This window comes from Lepidochelys olivacea (assembly GCF_965140295.1).
Source record: "Lepidochelys olivacea isolate rLepOli2 genome assembly, chromosome: 20".
NCBI classification, from domain to species: Eukaryota; Metazoa; Chordata; order Testudines; family Cheloniidae; genus Lepidochelys; species Lepidochelys olivacea.
This window is the reverse complement of record NC_140430.1, coordinates 8906480-8919716: the sequence shown is the minus strand read 5'-3', so window position 1 is coordinate 8919716 and position 13237 is coordinate 8906480.

The following is a 13237-nucleotide window of genomic DNA, read 5'->3' as shown; positions in this document are numbered from 1 at the left end:
TCTGGCAGTCAGAGGTTTAGAGACACCCAGATCATGGGGTTGCATCCCTGACCATGTTAGCTGATAGCCATTGATGGTCCTATCCTCCATGAACTCATCTAATTCTATTTTGAACCAGTGATACTTTTGACCTTCACAACATCTCCCTGGCAAGGAGTTCCACAGGTTGACTGCATTGTGTGAAGAAATGCTTCCTTTGGTTTGTTTTAAACCTGTTGCCTATTAATTTCATTGGGTGACCCCTTGTTCCTGTGTTATGTGAAGGGCTAAATAAAATTTCCTTATTGACTTTCTCTACACCAGTCATGATTTTATAGACCTCTAGCATATTCCCTCTTAGTCGTCTCTTTTCCAGGCTGAAAAGTTGCTCTTTTTTAATCTCTCCTTGTATGAGAAGTTGTTCCATACGCCTAATAATTTTTGTTGCTCTTCTCTGTATTTCTTCCCATTCTAACACAACTTTTTTGAGATGACATGATCAAAAATGCACGCAGTATTCAAGGTGTGGGGGTACTGTAGATTTATGCAATGGCATAATGATATTTACTGTCTTATTATCGATCCCTTTCCTAAGGGTTCCTAACATGTTGTTAGTTTTTTTGACTGCATGTTGAGCAGATGCTTTCAGAGAGCTGTACACAATGACTCTGAGGTCTCTTTCTTGAGTGATAACAGCTAATTTAGACCCCATCCATTTGTATGTACAATTGAAATTATGTTTTCCAATGTGCATTACCCAGTACAGTACAGGAATCAGGGGCACAATGTTACCAGATGTGCCTGTTACTTTAGGGTAGGCTCATTGATTAGGAAAAAGAAAAGGAGGACTTGTGGCACCTTAGAGACTAACCAATTTATTTGAGCATAAGCTTTCGTGAGCTACAGCTCACTTCATCGGATGCATACTGTGGAAACTGCAGAAGACATTATATACACAGAGACCATGAAACAATACCTCCTCCCACCCCACGCTCCTGCTGGTAATAGCTTATCTAAAGTGATCACTCTCCTTACAATGTGTATGATAATCAAGTTGGGCCATTTCCAGCACAAATCCAGGTTTTCTCACCCTCTGCCCCCCATACACAAACTCACTCTCCTGCTGGTAATAGCCCATCCAAAGTGACCACTCTCTTTACAATGTGTATGATAATCAAGGTGGGCCATTTCCAGCAAATACCCAGGTTTTCTCACCCCCCCCCCTTTTCCAAAAACCACACACACAAACTTACTCTCCTGCTGGTAATAGCTTATCCAAAGTGACCACTCTCCTTACAATGTGTATGAAAATCAAGGTGGGCCATTTCCAGCACAAATCCAGGTTTTCTCACCACTCCCCCCAAAACACACACACACAAACTCACTCTCCTGCTGGTAATAGCACATTGTAGGGAGAGTGGTCACTTTGGATAAGCTATTACCAGCAGGAGAGTGAGTTTGTGTGTGTGTGTTTTGGGGGGGGGTGAGAAAACCTGGATTTGTGCTGGAAATGGCCCACCTTGATTATCATACACATTGTAAAGAGAGTGGTCACTTTGGATGGGCTATTACCAGCAGGAGAGTGAGTTTGTGGGGTGGGGGGGGAGAGGGTGAGAAAACCTGGATTTGTGCTGGAAATGGCCCAACTTGATTATCATACACATTGTAAGGAGAGTGATCACTTTAGATAAGCTATTACCAGCAGGAGAGTGGGGTGGGAGGAGGTATTGTTTCATGGTCTCTGTGTATATAATGTCTTCTGCAGTTTCCACAGTATGCATCCGATGAAGTGAGCTGTAGCTCACGAAAGCTCATGCTCAAATAAATTGGTTAGTCTCTAAGGTGCCACAAGTACTCCTTTTCTTTTTGCGAATACAGACTAACACGGCTGTTACTCTGAAACCTGTCATTGATTAGGGTTACTCTTCTGGGCAGGGGGTTCTGTAATTCTATTAATGTGCTGCTTATGTCACTTGTGTGGAGCTCTCCTCCTTCCTTCTGCAAGTCCCCTCCCAGTGGAGCTACCCTGCAGGACCTCGGTTCCCCAGGGCTGGGTCCCTCCAGCCTAGAACGAGATGAACACGCACGCACGCACGCACTAGCAGAGCGAGTCTGAGCGGACCAGGTCCATCAGCCCTCTCCAGCTGATCCTCTCATATGGCCCTGTACTCAATGGGCTGGGTTAAGCAGCACTTTCAGCTGCTCCCCTCTGACGTGCCCCAAGTTTAACACATCCCTGTCCCACTTTCACGTTACAATTGTACTGGTAGTAACCCACTTCATGAGCAAACCCCACAGTATTTTTGGGTGCTACCGGGATCTTTAGCTTAGGTAAAAGCAGCATGGCTGCAGAGTAAATGGGGGAAGCTAAAAACACAAAAGAGTAAAATTCAGAGAGAGAGAGAGAAGCAACCAGCTGAACCATAAAAGTTATTTATTGAACAATAGTGATAACTACACAAGGAGGGCTAAACAAACATAATGGTTACATTTGAAAGGTTAATACCTGAGGTAGAAAAGAAAACAGAGATCAGGGGTGGGGGGGGGGATCTCACCCACTCCATGAGGCTTGAACTGGTTGGGGTTCCCAGGTGGTGTTGGTAGCTCAGGGTCCTGAGTGCTGGAGACAGGCAGAGCCCCCCGCACGGTCAGTCAGGAGATGGAATCCCAGTGGAACTGAAGCAGAGTTTGGGTCTATACATCAGAACCCTTACTTGGGCATAGATAAGGGGTTTGTAGAGAAAATACAATGGTTCAAGGGAGAACACTAGATTTGTTTATAAGTAAACTGATGACTCAAGGGTTTTCTTTAGGCTAGACAATAGGAGCTGATTACTCTTGGCTATGGGTGGTGTTTTCATCCAGGGAGCTCACAAGGCAACTAGGCTGCTTCAGTATTTTGGGATATCAATCAAAGATTTATTACTAGAATTGAACTGATATTTGCTGAACTGGGTGTGTGCAGGCGTAGGTTCATTAACTTCTGGAGCAGGGATTCCCATGATGCAGTGCATCCCTGCTTTTCTGGTCCCAGAGTTCAGTGCGGTTCTCTGTTCCTCATTCTTTATGCTAATCCCTGTCCCATCTTTCATGCAGATGAGGCTAGGGGAGTTGTCTCTGTTCTTCATTCTGTATGCACATGGAGATGTCTTAATCTTGTCACCCTTCTCAGGAGGGGTCTAGGTGTGTCTCCCAATGCCCTTCATTGTTCTCTGCAAGCCTTTTCTCTGATTGGTTTTGGCTCAAACAGAGACGGGGGGCAGGGGGTGTCCTTTATGAGTCAGACAGGCTAAATACTGCGCCCTGGTTTCCCAAAAACACAGAGATTAGTGGTATCAAGTCCACCCCGTTGATGGGGTGCTTGTGCTGAGCAAGTATCCCGATCACATCCTTACTCTGTGGTACTGGGTCTGATCTTCCATGCATTGCAGCCGCCGCATCAGTCATGGTATCCAACAAACCAGCAGAATCAGACCAATTGCTAGTACAATGTGGAAACCAATGATCACCACAATGTAGTGAAGCATGATATTTAAAAGACCTGTTGCACTGGGGCTCTGCCTAACCAAAGTCTCCCACCGAGAGTGATGGCCTGTGTTTTTACCTTAATGGCAATGAGACCCATTCCCAGTGAAATGGGAGAAACCTCCTTGTAGAGCTCAGGAGAGGCATTTAAATGTTGTACAATGCATATAGGCACAGTAAACTTAATATCATAACTAACAATGGTGATTACATTATTGAAACAGCGATTAACGTAAGGCACCATGGGTTGGACCCAATGTCCATTAATCAGTACAATATTACATCTTATGTACGTATATATACATAGGATTTACCAACATAGACAATAACAGACCCCTCTTCCTTCATAACATCGAAGGAACAGTGAGACTTATTCCCAGGTTACTCATTCATCCCAATCTTTATGGCTAGGTCCAATCAAGGGAGCACATGCAGGTGCAATGTGAGAGATATTCATGCCCTCTAAGTGGGTTTGAACCTCATTCAGAGAAGTCTGAGGTTGAAGAACCAAATGTTCTTGTTGATCCAATTTCAACACATGGGGTCGTGAAATTGGGGCTCTTAAATGTCAGAGGGGAGCAAGGTGTGTGATCAGAGGGTTGAAATTTAAAACTGTTTTTTGTTGTTGGCCCAATTCCACTCTGTACAATCCCTTGAAATCCCTCCGAAATGGCCATATGCCTTTTGAATTTAAACCAAATTGCTGGCATGAGCTTGTCACAATGTGTGTCCTTTAATGGAACTACCCAGTCTAGGGGACCTTGCTGAATCAAGTAATATCCAGCTAAAGTCCAGTGCAGCAGTTCCCAGTTTATGAGGAATCGTGTGATATTCTTGCCTGCTGGCGTGATCAGAGACAGCTGCAGTTCCTCTCCAGGTAACGGAGGTGTCTGAGTTCCAATGACAATGATGACACATAGGGGCATGGTTGTTCCCCAAACAACAGAGGAAATCAGAGCTACCCTGCACCTTTCACCAGCCCGGAGGCTGTCACTGGGGGTGTTTGTCCCGTTCGAACTGGTAGTGATGCTGCAGGGCCAGGGGGTTGCTCCCATTCCCATAGAATCCATGCATGTGGCACCTCAATTTTGCTTCCTGGGCTCCAGCTGGCAAGCCCCTCCAGAGGCTCAAAGGGATCACAGGTACAGCTTAGAGCCTGGACAGCATCAGACTCCAGACACTTATGAAGAGCAGGGTGCTGGTGCACCAGTGCGATGTCATGGTTTGTGTAGTGGACTTGTGAGGGGGCAGAGAACAGAGAAAAACTTCCCACAATCCCACCATATATACTGGGAGAATCTGGGATTAATATTACAGGGTGAACATGAAGCGGTGATCTATGTGAGGGTGGCCATAATAAGTCAAGGACTTTTCTGGCCTTTTCCTACCCTAACAGCGGGGTACGCACTGACCAGCCCACTCGATGCATATTTTCCAACAGCTCAAAGCTGTTCCTTCTTGCTGGCCAAGAAGAGTGGCCGACAGGACGGAGAAGACAGTCTTTAGGGTCAGGTGGTTTATCCTTCCATTCTTTGAGCTGTGAAGAATTAAAACATTTCCGCCTGGGTTTTCCTTTTTTTTTCATTCAGGATTTCTATCTGACAAACACTGGGGCTGGCCTGATTCACAACAGAGCAGCGGCCCTCCCAGGGATGTGTAAAGAGCTGCTTAGTAGTGACAGAGGCAGTGTTGGTTTCCGTAGGGATGGCTTCCACCCTGGATCTTTCTAAAACAAAGTCAGTGGATTTATACACAGTTAAGAGACTTTGGCAGCTAGAAACTGAACCAAATTTCTCAGCACCTACACTGTTCTGAACTAACTCAATCAACTCACTTCCACACCCTTCAGTTACAGCAAACTGCTTGCAAAAGCTAGCATGAGGTTTTATTCCTTCAGGAGCACTTCTAGGCAACAATTCATTTTCTCCAGAAATTTTCTCCTTTCCCTTTTCAGCTAGGGGTAGCTCTACAGAAACATCTTCCTGAGCATCTTTCTGGGTTTCAGTTGAGTCCAGAACAACTTCTGAGACAACTGACAAATCCTCAGTCGGCATAAACGGAGAGGTGCCTTCTGGCTGCTCCACAGAGAGAACCCTGGAGACATTCTCTCCCGCAGCAGTTAAACTGCTTTTCTGAGGAGACCAACAGTTTGAACTTCCTCCCCCTTGTCACAGACCACATGGCTAGTCACAGACAAACACTGGGAGATTGGGATGGCTTTTTGAACAGGCAAATTACCACTCCCAGGAGACAAACCGTGGGAGACAGTTTCTCCCTCATCTTTGCTGAGCTGAACCTGTTTAGTGGTGGGTCTCCCTTCGGAGATCCTGCCCACTAGCAGTTGGGCTAACATCCCTGGGTTCCCCACTACAGCCCTCATGGTGGGTCTCCTCCTCCAGTACTACTGAGAATTCTTTCCCAGGGGTCTGGCTGCTGGGTCTTACCCCCGTGCCCAGAGTCTAACTTGCCAGATTTGAGGTTGCAAAGCAATTTCCCCCCGGGTCAGACTGGCAGAGACCCTGGGGGGCTTCGCCTTCCTCTGCAGCGGGGGGCCCAGGTCACTTGTGGCCTGAAACATGCAAATGGTCCCTTCTGGCCTTACAATCTTTGACCCCATTTAGCCTGTGTGCGCTGAGCTCAGCCAGCAGGGGGTACTAGTCATGTTGTTCTTTGTCCCGTGGAGCCTCCCTCAAGATGCCAGCCCCAGAGCCCACCAACCCCCCTTTCTAATCTGTCTCTGCCAGCCCAGACTCCCTTCCCCCCAGACCCACCCCTGACCCTGGGGGTCTGCCCAGGCTCTCCCTGCTGGAGGGCAGATCTGCTGGCACTAGGCACCTCCCCCTGGGGGAGCATTACCAAGGGAACACCCAGTGCCAGAGAACCTGGTTCTAGCTTCCACTCTGCCCCAGGAGGTGCTGCAGGGCCCTGGTGTTGGCAGCAGATCATTCAGGGCCCCATTGTGCCAGGCCCTACACAGCCCTCTCCCCGGTCCCAGTGAGAGACAGCCTCTGGCCCCGAGAGCTCACAGCACAAATAGCCAAGACAGAATTGTTATCCTCATTGTACAGAACGGAAACTGAGGCACAGAGCAAGGCAGTGACTTGCCTAAGATCATCCAGGGAGTCAGTGGCAGAGCCTGGACTAGAATCCAGGTATCCTGAGTCCCCACCCAGCTTGTGAACCACTGGCCTGCCCTCTCTCTTGCAGCCACCCTAGGCAGGTGACCCCTTTGGAGGGGACCACATGTCTGCCAGGGGCACCGGTGCTGGGAGGGGTGGATAACAGTGGGGTGAGAACCAGGGGAGATTCTCAGCAGGATCAGGCAATACCTCGCTGTATTCCCCAGGTGGGACCAGCTGTCCGTGGCACCATCCCCCTCTCATGGCACCGCAGGGCCATGTCTGCCCAGGTAGGAGAAGCACAGGGTCAAGATGCTGGGGGAAACCAGGGTGGGCAGAAATCCTGGGTAGGGCACCAGGGTGTGAGGGCACAGGGTGGGGATGGGAATGGGGGCAGTGGGATATGGAGGTACTGGGTTAGGTGGAGGCAACAGGAGGTAGAGTCATGGGAGAGGGGGTTAGGTGGACAGTGGAGTGCAGTGTCAGAGTGGGGTGGGGGCTGGGGCAGGTCATTGTGGCTGGAGGGGCAGGGACCACAGGGCGGGGAGGAAGGGTCGCAGGGTGGGGAGGGAGCACAGGACAGGGTCACAGGGGCTGAGGGGCAGGGTCACAGGGCTGGGGGCAGGGTGGGGAGGGAGAACAGGACAGGGGCTGAGGGGCAGGGTGGGGAGTGAACTGTGTTCCCCAGCCCTGATGCCCAGGAGCCCACCCCTCCACCCCCCAGCCTTGCTCCCCTGACCCCACTGTTCTCTGTGTCTCTCCCCAGCTGCTGAAGAGGAGCTGGCCAAAGCCAGCGCCATCCGGGCACCTCCCCAGGTGTATGACCCTCTCCAGGCTCCCTCAAGGTGTGACCCCACCCTGGGCACCTCCCATGTTGTGAGTCTGCTCAGAACTCTCCCAGATGTGTGCCCCCGCAAGGCTCCTGGGCACCATGCTGGGGCAGCCATCCCTCTGCCCCACAGAGCTCTCTGCCTCCCTGGCATCCTCCCCACTCCCACCCACCATATGGGGATTTCCCTTGTAGACAGCCAGCATTCCCAAGCCCCTGGCCTGTTCTCTGGGGCCAGGATTCCCAGCCCCCACCCCCACCCCCCGTCGTGCTGGGAAATAGTGCCAGGGCCCCACTCTGAGCCGCGTTAATCTCCTGACATCCCAGGGCCTCAGAGGGATTCATTTCCAGCTGCTACCCTGGCTGCCAGCTAACCCCACAGCCAGAACAAACTAGGTGGGACCCAATTCCCAGCCAGGCTGGTGGAGGAAGGAGAAACACCCACACATTCCTGACCCCACCCACCCTCGCTGTCCTCCAACACCTGGGAGAGTCGCTCCTGTGACCTTCACCCCCACGCCCCACTGCAATGCCCCCCATTCTCCCCTCCACAATGCCACCCCCATCCACCACCACCCCCGCAATGCCAGTCTGCAGCTCTTCCCCCTTTCACACTCCCGGGACAAAAGGCAGTGATTTGTCTGAAGAAGCAAAGCTGGGAATAGAACCCAGGAGTCCTGACACCCAGCCCTTACCACTGGACACCCCTCTCCCCCTCCCCCCACTCCCCTTCCAGAGCTTCCAGAACCAGGAGTCCTGGCTTCCAGGCCCACCCCTATAGACCCCACTGCCCTCCTCACAGGACAATGTCACTCTGCCATGGCTGGGGTGGCATGGAGCATGCATGGGCAGGGGTGGAGGCCCAGCTGTTCTCAGTGGTGCTGTTTGTAGCCTCAGGCTGGCCTTTGGGGGTACCAGCCATCAGCCCCTGCCCCTTCAGACAGGGAGTAGGGCAGCGTTTCGGTCCTGATTCTGCTGGCTGCTGCCCTGCCCTGTCATGGGCTACTCCTCTCCTCTTCCCTCCTCCCCTGTTGCTCCCCTCGCCCCCCAGGGCCGCAGCTCCCACAGCCTCTCTCCCCAGGGCATGGACAGTTCTCCCCAGCTGAGGGGGAGGCAGGGGTGGGCCGGGGGCTGCCATGGTGCTGGGGGGGTGCCCTGAGTGCCACGGGAGGAGAGAGTCTTCCCTGCTCATCTGGAGCCAGGCCAGGGGCTGGAAGCAGCTGGCTCCGAGTAATGGGGGCCTGGTGCCACCATGGTCCCCTCAGCTCTTGGACCCGGTGCTGGAACCGAGCGGGGAATCCAGGGCTAGTTCTCAGCAGGGGCCTGATGTTGCCTCACTCTCCCAAGAAGCCCCTGCGGTGCCAGATCCAAGAGATGGGCCTGGCGCTGGGGCAGAGCTGGGGGTGCTGGTTCTGAGGGTGGGACCTGGCACTAGCATGGGGGGTGGCACTGGTTCTGACTGGAGAGGCTAGTCTTCTGGAGGGGTGGGAGGGCTGGGACTGGTTGTGGGGCTGGGTCAGAGTGTGGGGCTGGGGTCTGTACTGGGTCAGGGTGTGGGGCTGGTTGTGGGGCTGGGTCAGAGTGTGGGGCTGGGGTCTGTACTGGGTCAGGGTGTGGGGCTGGTTGTGGGGCTGGGTCAGAGTGTGGGGCTGGGGTCTGTACTGGGTCAGGGTGTGGGGCTGGTTGTGGGGCTGGGTCAGAGTGTGGGGTTGGGGTCTGTACTGGGTCAGGGTGTGGGGCTGGGTCAGAGTGTGGGGCTGGGGTCTGTACTGGGTCAGGGTGTGGGGCTGGGTCAGAGTGTGGGGCTGGGGTCTGTACTGGGTCAGGGTGTGGGGCTGGTTGTGGGGCTGGGTCAGAGTGTGGGGTTGGGGTCTGTACTGGGTCAGGGTGTGGGGCTGGGTCAGAGTGTGGGGCTGGGGTCTGTACTGGGTCAGGGTGTGGGGCTGGGTCAGAGTGTGGGGCTGGGGTCTGTACTGGGTCAGGGTGTGGGGCTGGTTGTGGGGCTGGGTCAGAGTGTGGGGCTGGGGTCTGTACTGGGTCAGGGTGTGGGGCTGGTTGTGGGGCTGGGTCAGAGTGTGGGGTTGGGGTCTGTACTGGGTCAGGGTGTGGGGCTGGGTCAGAGTGTGGGGTTGGGGTCTGTACTGGGTCAGGGTGTGGGGCTGGGTCAGAGTGTGGGGCTGGGGTCTGTACTGGGTCAGGGTGTGGGGCTGGTTGTGGGGCTGGGTCAGAGTGTGGGGCTGGGGTCTGTACTGGGTCAGGGTGTGGGTCAGGGTGTGGGGCTGGGTCAGAGTGTGGGGCTGGGGTCTGTACTGGGTCAGGGTGTGGGGCTGGGTCAGAGTGTGGGGCTGGGGTCTGTACTGGGTCAGGGTGTGGGGCTGGTTGTGGGGCTGGGTCAGAGTGGGAGGGACTTCGTGCTGGTTCTGCACAAAGTGGGAGGCTGGTGCCAGTTCTGGATGGGGCGGGGGGTTTGGTGCCCCTGTGGTCTGGGGTTGCAGACCCTGGCCAGCTGCCCCAGCAGCTGGCTCGCACGTGCGCACACACTGCTCCCGCCCCACCCCCCACGCGCACTCACGCATGCTAACGAAGCACGCGGGTGGCTTTTTTGAGACAATTATCCGGGATAATCTTTATGCAGATTATGGGGATCTGATGGACAAGCAGATTGGATGCCTGTTTATTAAAATATGGATTTGGATCTGGGTGGGCAGATCAAGGCAGCGGGGGAGGGAAGGCTGGGGGGTGGCACTGGGCCGTCCGGGGGAGGGGAGCAGGAGTGCTCTATAAATCGCTAATGCCGATGGGCACCTGGGACTGTTGTGGCGGGCACAGGCAGGGGCAGGGCACGGCACCGAGGAGGGCTTTCTGGACACTCACCTTGCAGGAGAGAAGCGGCCGTGGGGCAAGAAGCTGTCAGTGCAGAGTCTGGGGCACTGGTTGGCAGCAGCGCTAGGCTCAGGATGACCACGTTAGAAGCCAAAGCTGAGGAGGAGGAGAAAAAGGAGCCATCACCGGCCTCCAATTCATCCAGCGGGGTGAGTGAGGGACCATCCCTACTCCCCAGGGGATCATGGCATGGACGCTAGCCTCCCTGGGAGCTTTAGGGGGCACCCAAACCCCCCTCCCAGTGGGGGGTTCTGGGCAGTCCAGCACCCCGTCCCTCTGGGGGGCTCCAGGGGGCTCAAGCACCCCCTTGGCCTGGGGGTCCAGGGACTAGATTGGTCAGCAGAGGGGGCTCCCACGTTTCGGGTCTGACCAGGCAGGCTCAGAGGGGAGCCATGGGGGCGGTTGAGGTCCAGGAGAAGGACCTGGCTGGAGATGAGCGGAAGGGGTTGGAGAGGAGGATTGTTGGAGAGCATCTGAGAGATTAACAAGGAGAAAATGTTTGTACTGTATGGGGCATATTGCTGCGCCATGCCCAGCTATGGTGACCCCATGCCCATCTCTGCCTGCGCTATGCCCATCTGTGCTGTTACCCTCACACTCCAGGGCCCCCCACCTTTACCATTCTGTGGGCTCAAGGTATAACCCAGTTCATTTAGGCACCCCCATCCTTTCCCCATTCCTAGAGCTCCAGCGAAAGGCACCTACCCTTACCCTGTTCCTAGGGCTCAGAGCATAATCTTCTGCAGGTTTGTGGGGCCTTACACAGTAATATCCTCCTTACCCTCTAGGTATTAACAGTCACCAGAACAGAATACACACACTGTGCATACAATGCCCATCACTCCCACTAAGGCAGATGAACTTTCCCTGCTGGCCAGTCGGGATCAGATCATCCTGGGACTCCAGCTTCTGCCTGGTGTGGTTGGCAGAGTGTTGAGGTCTGGCAGCCCTGGTCTTGGGCTGGAGCTGGTTCCCAAGAACTTCCGTTTGGACCCTAGTTTATATAGTGAAACTTGAGTCCTGTTTAGCCCTACTTGAGCCAATCACTTTACTGAAGTATTACAAAATAATTCTCTGACCAAGCCGAACATAGTGTGAAACAATTCTTTACCCACTTGAACCCCACCACCTTATTTGATGTACACCTTGTGAAATTAGTTATGTAACTGACAGAAACAAGCAAAGAATGGGACAGAAACCAGACTAGAGAAGTGGGGACCAGCAAGGCAAAACAATAAAGTAGAGATTTCGCACCCACACTGCTGATAAGTGATTCCTTGCCAGACAGGGTGCTATCAAACAAAGTTTTCTTTAACCCCCTCAAGATCAGTTTCTTTTGCCTGGTGATGGTGGGCACTAGTGGGTGGGTGAGATTCTGTGGCCTGCATTGTGCAGGAGTCAGACTAGATGATCATAATGGTCCCTTCTGACCTTAATATCTATGAATCTAGTAGGACAGAATCGCCTTCTTAACAGCCCAGTACTACACTGTTTTGATATAATTTAGCTGGAATGTGAGGATGGGACTTTCTGCTTCTTGGCTCCTGGCTGCAGCTGTCCTAATATGGCTGCAGAAAAAAGGCCTGAGACCTTACAGTGCTGGCTCTTTGCCCACCTCCAAACACTCCAGGCCCAGCTATTCCGGCCGCATGCCCACCTCCACCCTTACCATGTCCAAGCTGCTCCATGATGCACTACGGCAGCCCATTATGCCCACAACCCCACACCTGATTTTTGGCTGGTTTGAGGGCGGGGAATGGGACACGGGACCTTTCCCTTCTAGTGGGTGCCCGGAACCCAACACTATCTTAAATAATGTGACTCCTCACCAACCACTCAGCATCCAGCCCCTCCTGCCAGGGCCCTAAAGCCAGGATCCCATTGGCCAAGGTCAAGGCACCTTGTCCATTTTCCACTGGAGGATGCTGACTGAGATCAAGCCCTCGTTGTGCCGTGCACTGCCCAGACCCCAGTCGAGATCAGGCCCCCGTTGTGCCAGGTGCTGCCCAGACCCCAGCCGAGATCAGACCCCCTTTCTGCCGGGCGCTGCCCAGACCCCGGCCAAGATCACGCCCCCATTCTGCCGGGCGCTGCCCAGACCCCAGACGAGATCAGCCCCCCCCCCCCAGCCCTTACGACCAATGGAGTATCTGGGTGCTGAGCTCTTTTGACAATCTGTCCGTTTGAGAGTATTCTGGCAGTTTCAGGTTTTCTACCAAAGCAGTTGTGGGCAGCGGGGAAAGGTGAGACACTGTGACGATTTTTGGTGTACCCAGGACATGAGTCCCCCACCCAGCCTCCAGCATGAGGGAGGCTTGCTTGTGCTTAGCTGGGTGGCATCTCCCTGACACCACCAGCCCATTAGCCACTTGAGCTGTGCAAGCCGTGCCCTGGCCTGGCAAGTTAACAGCAGTCCAAGTCCCTTGGAAGCATCCCCCTGTGGCACCAGCCGCAGACACTGGCTACTCCCAGCTCTGCTTCTACCAAAGGAGCAGCACACGCCAGCCTGTCCGGTTCAGCTCAGGGTCCGCACTTGGCATCACACCACAGCACTGGGATGTACTGATCCTGAAAACCAGAGTCAGCTGATTGTTGAAATGGATCTTTAATGGCCCACAGCTGGGCAGATTGTTACCGGTACCATGAAAATTCAGATTAAATTTGCTCAATGCACAGCAATTTTTTTGAGGAAGAATCATAGAAGCAGTGAACGGTTATATAATATGTCTCCCTGATAAGCCTCAATTCCCCAAGCATAAACCTTCAGTAATTATGTTGGCCTTACACAGTATCCTGATTCGCAAAAAGAAAAGGAGGACTTGTGGCACCTTAGAGACTAACCAATTTATTTGAGCATGAGCTTTCAAGCTTTCATCCGATGAAGTGAGCTGTAGCTCACGAA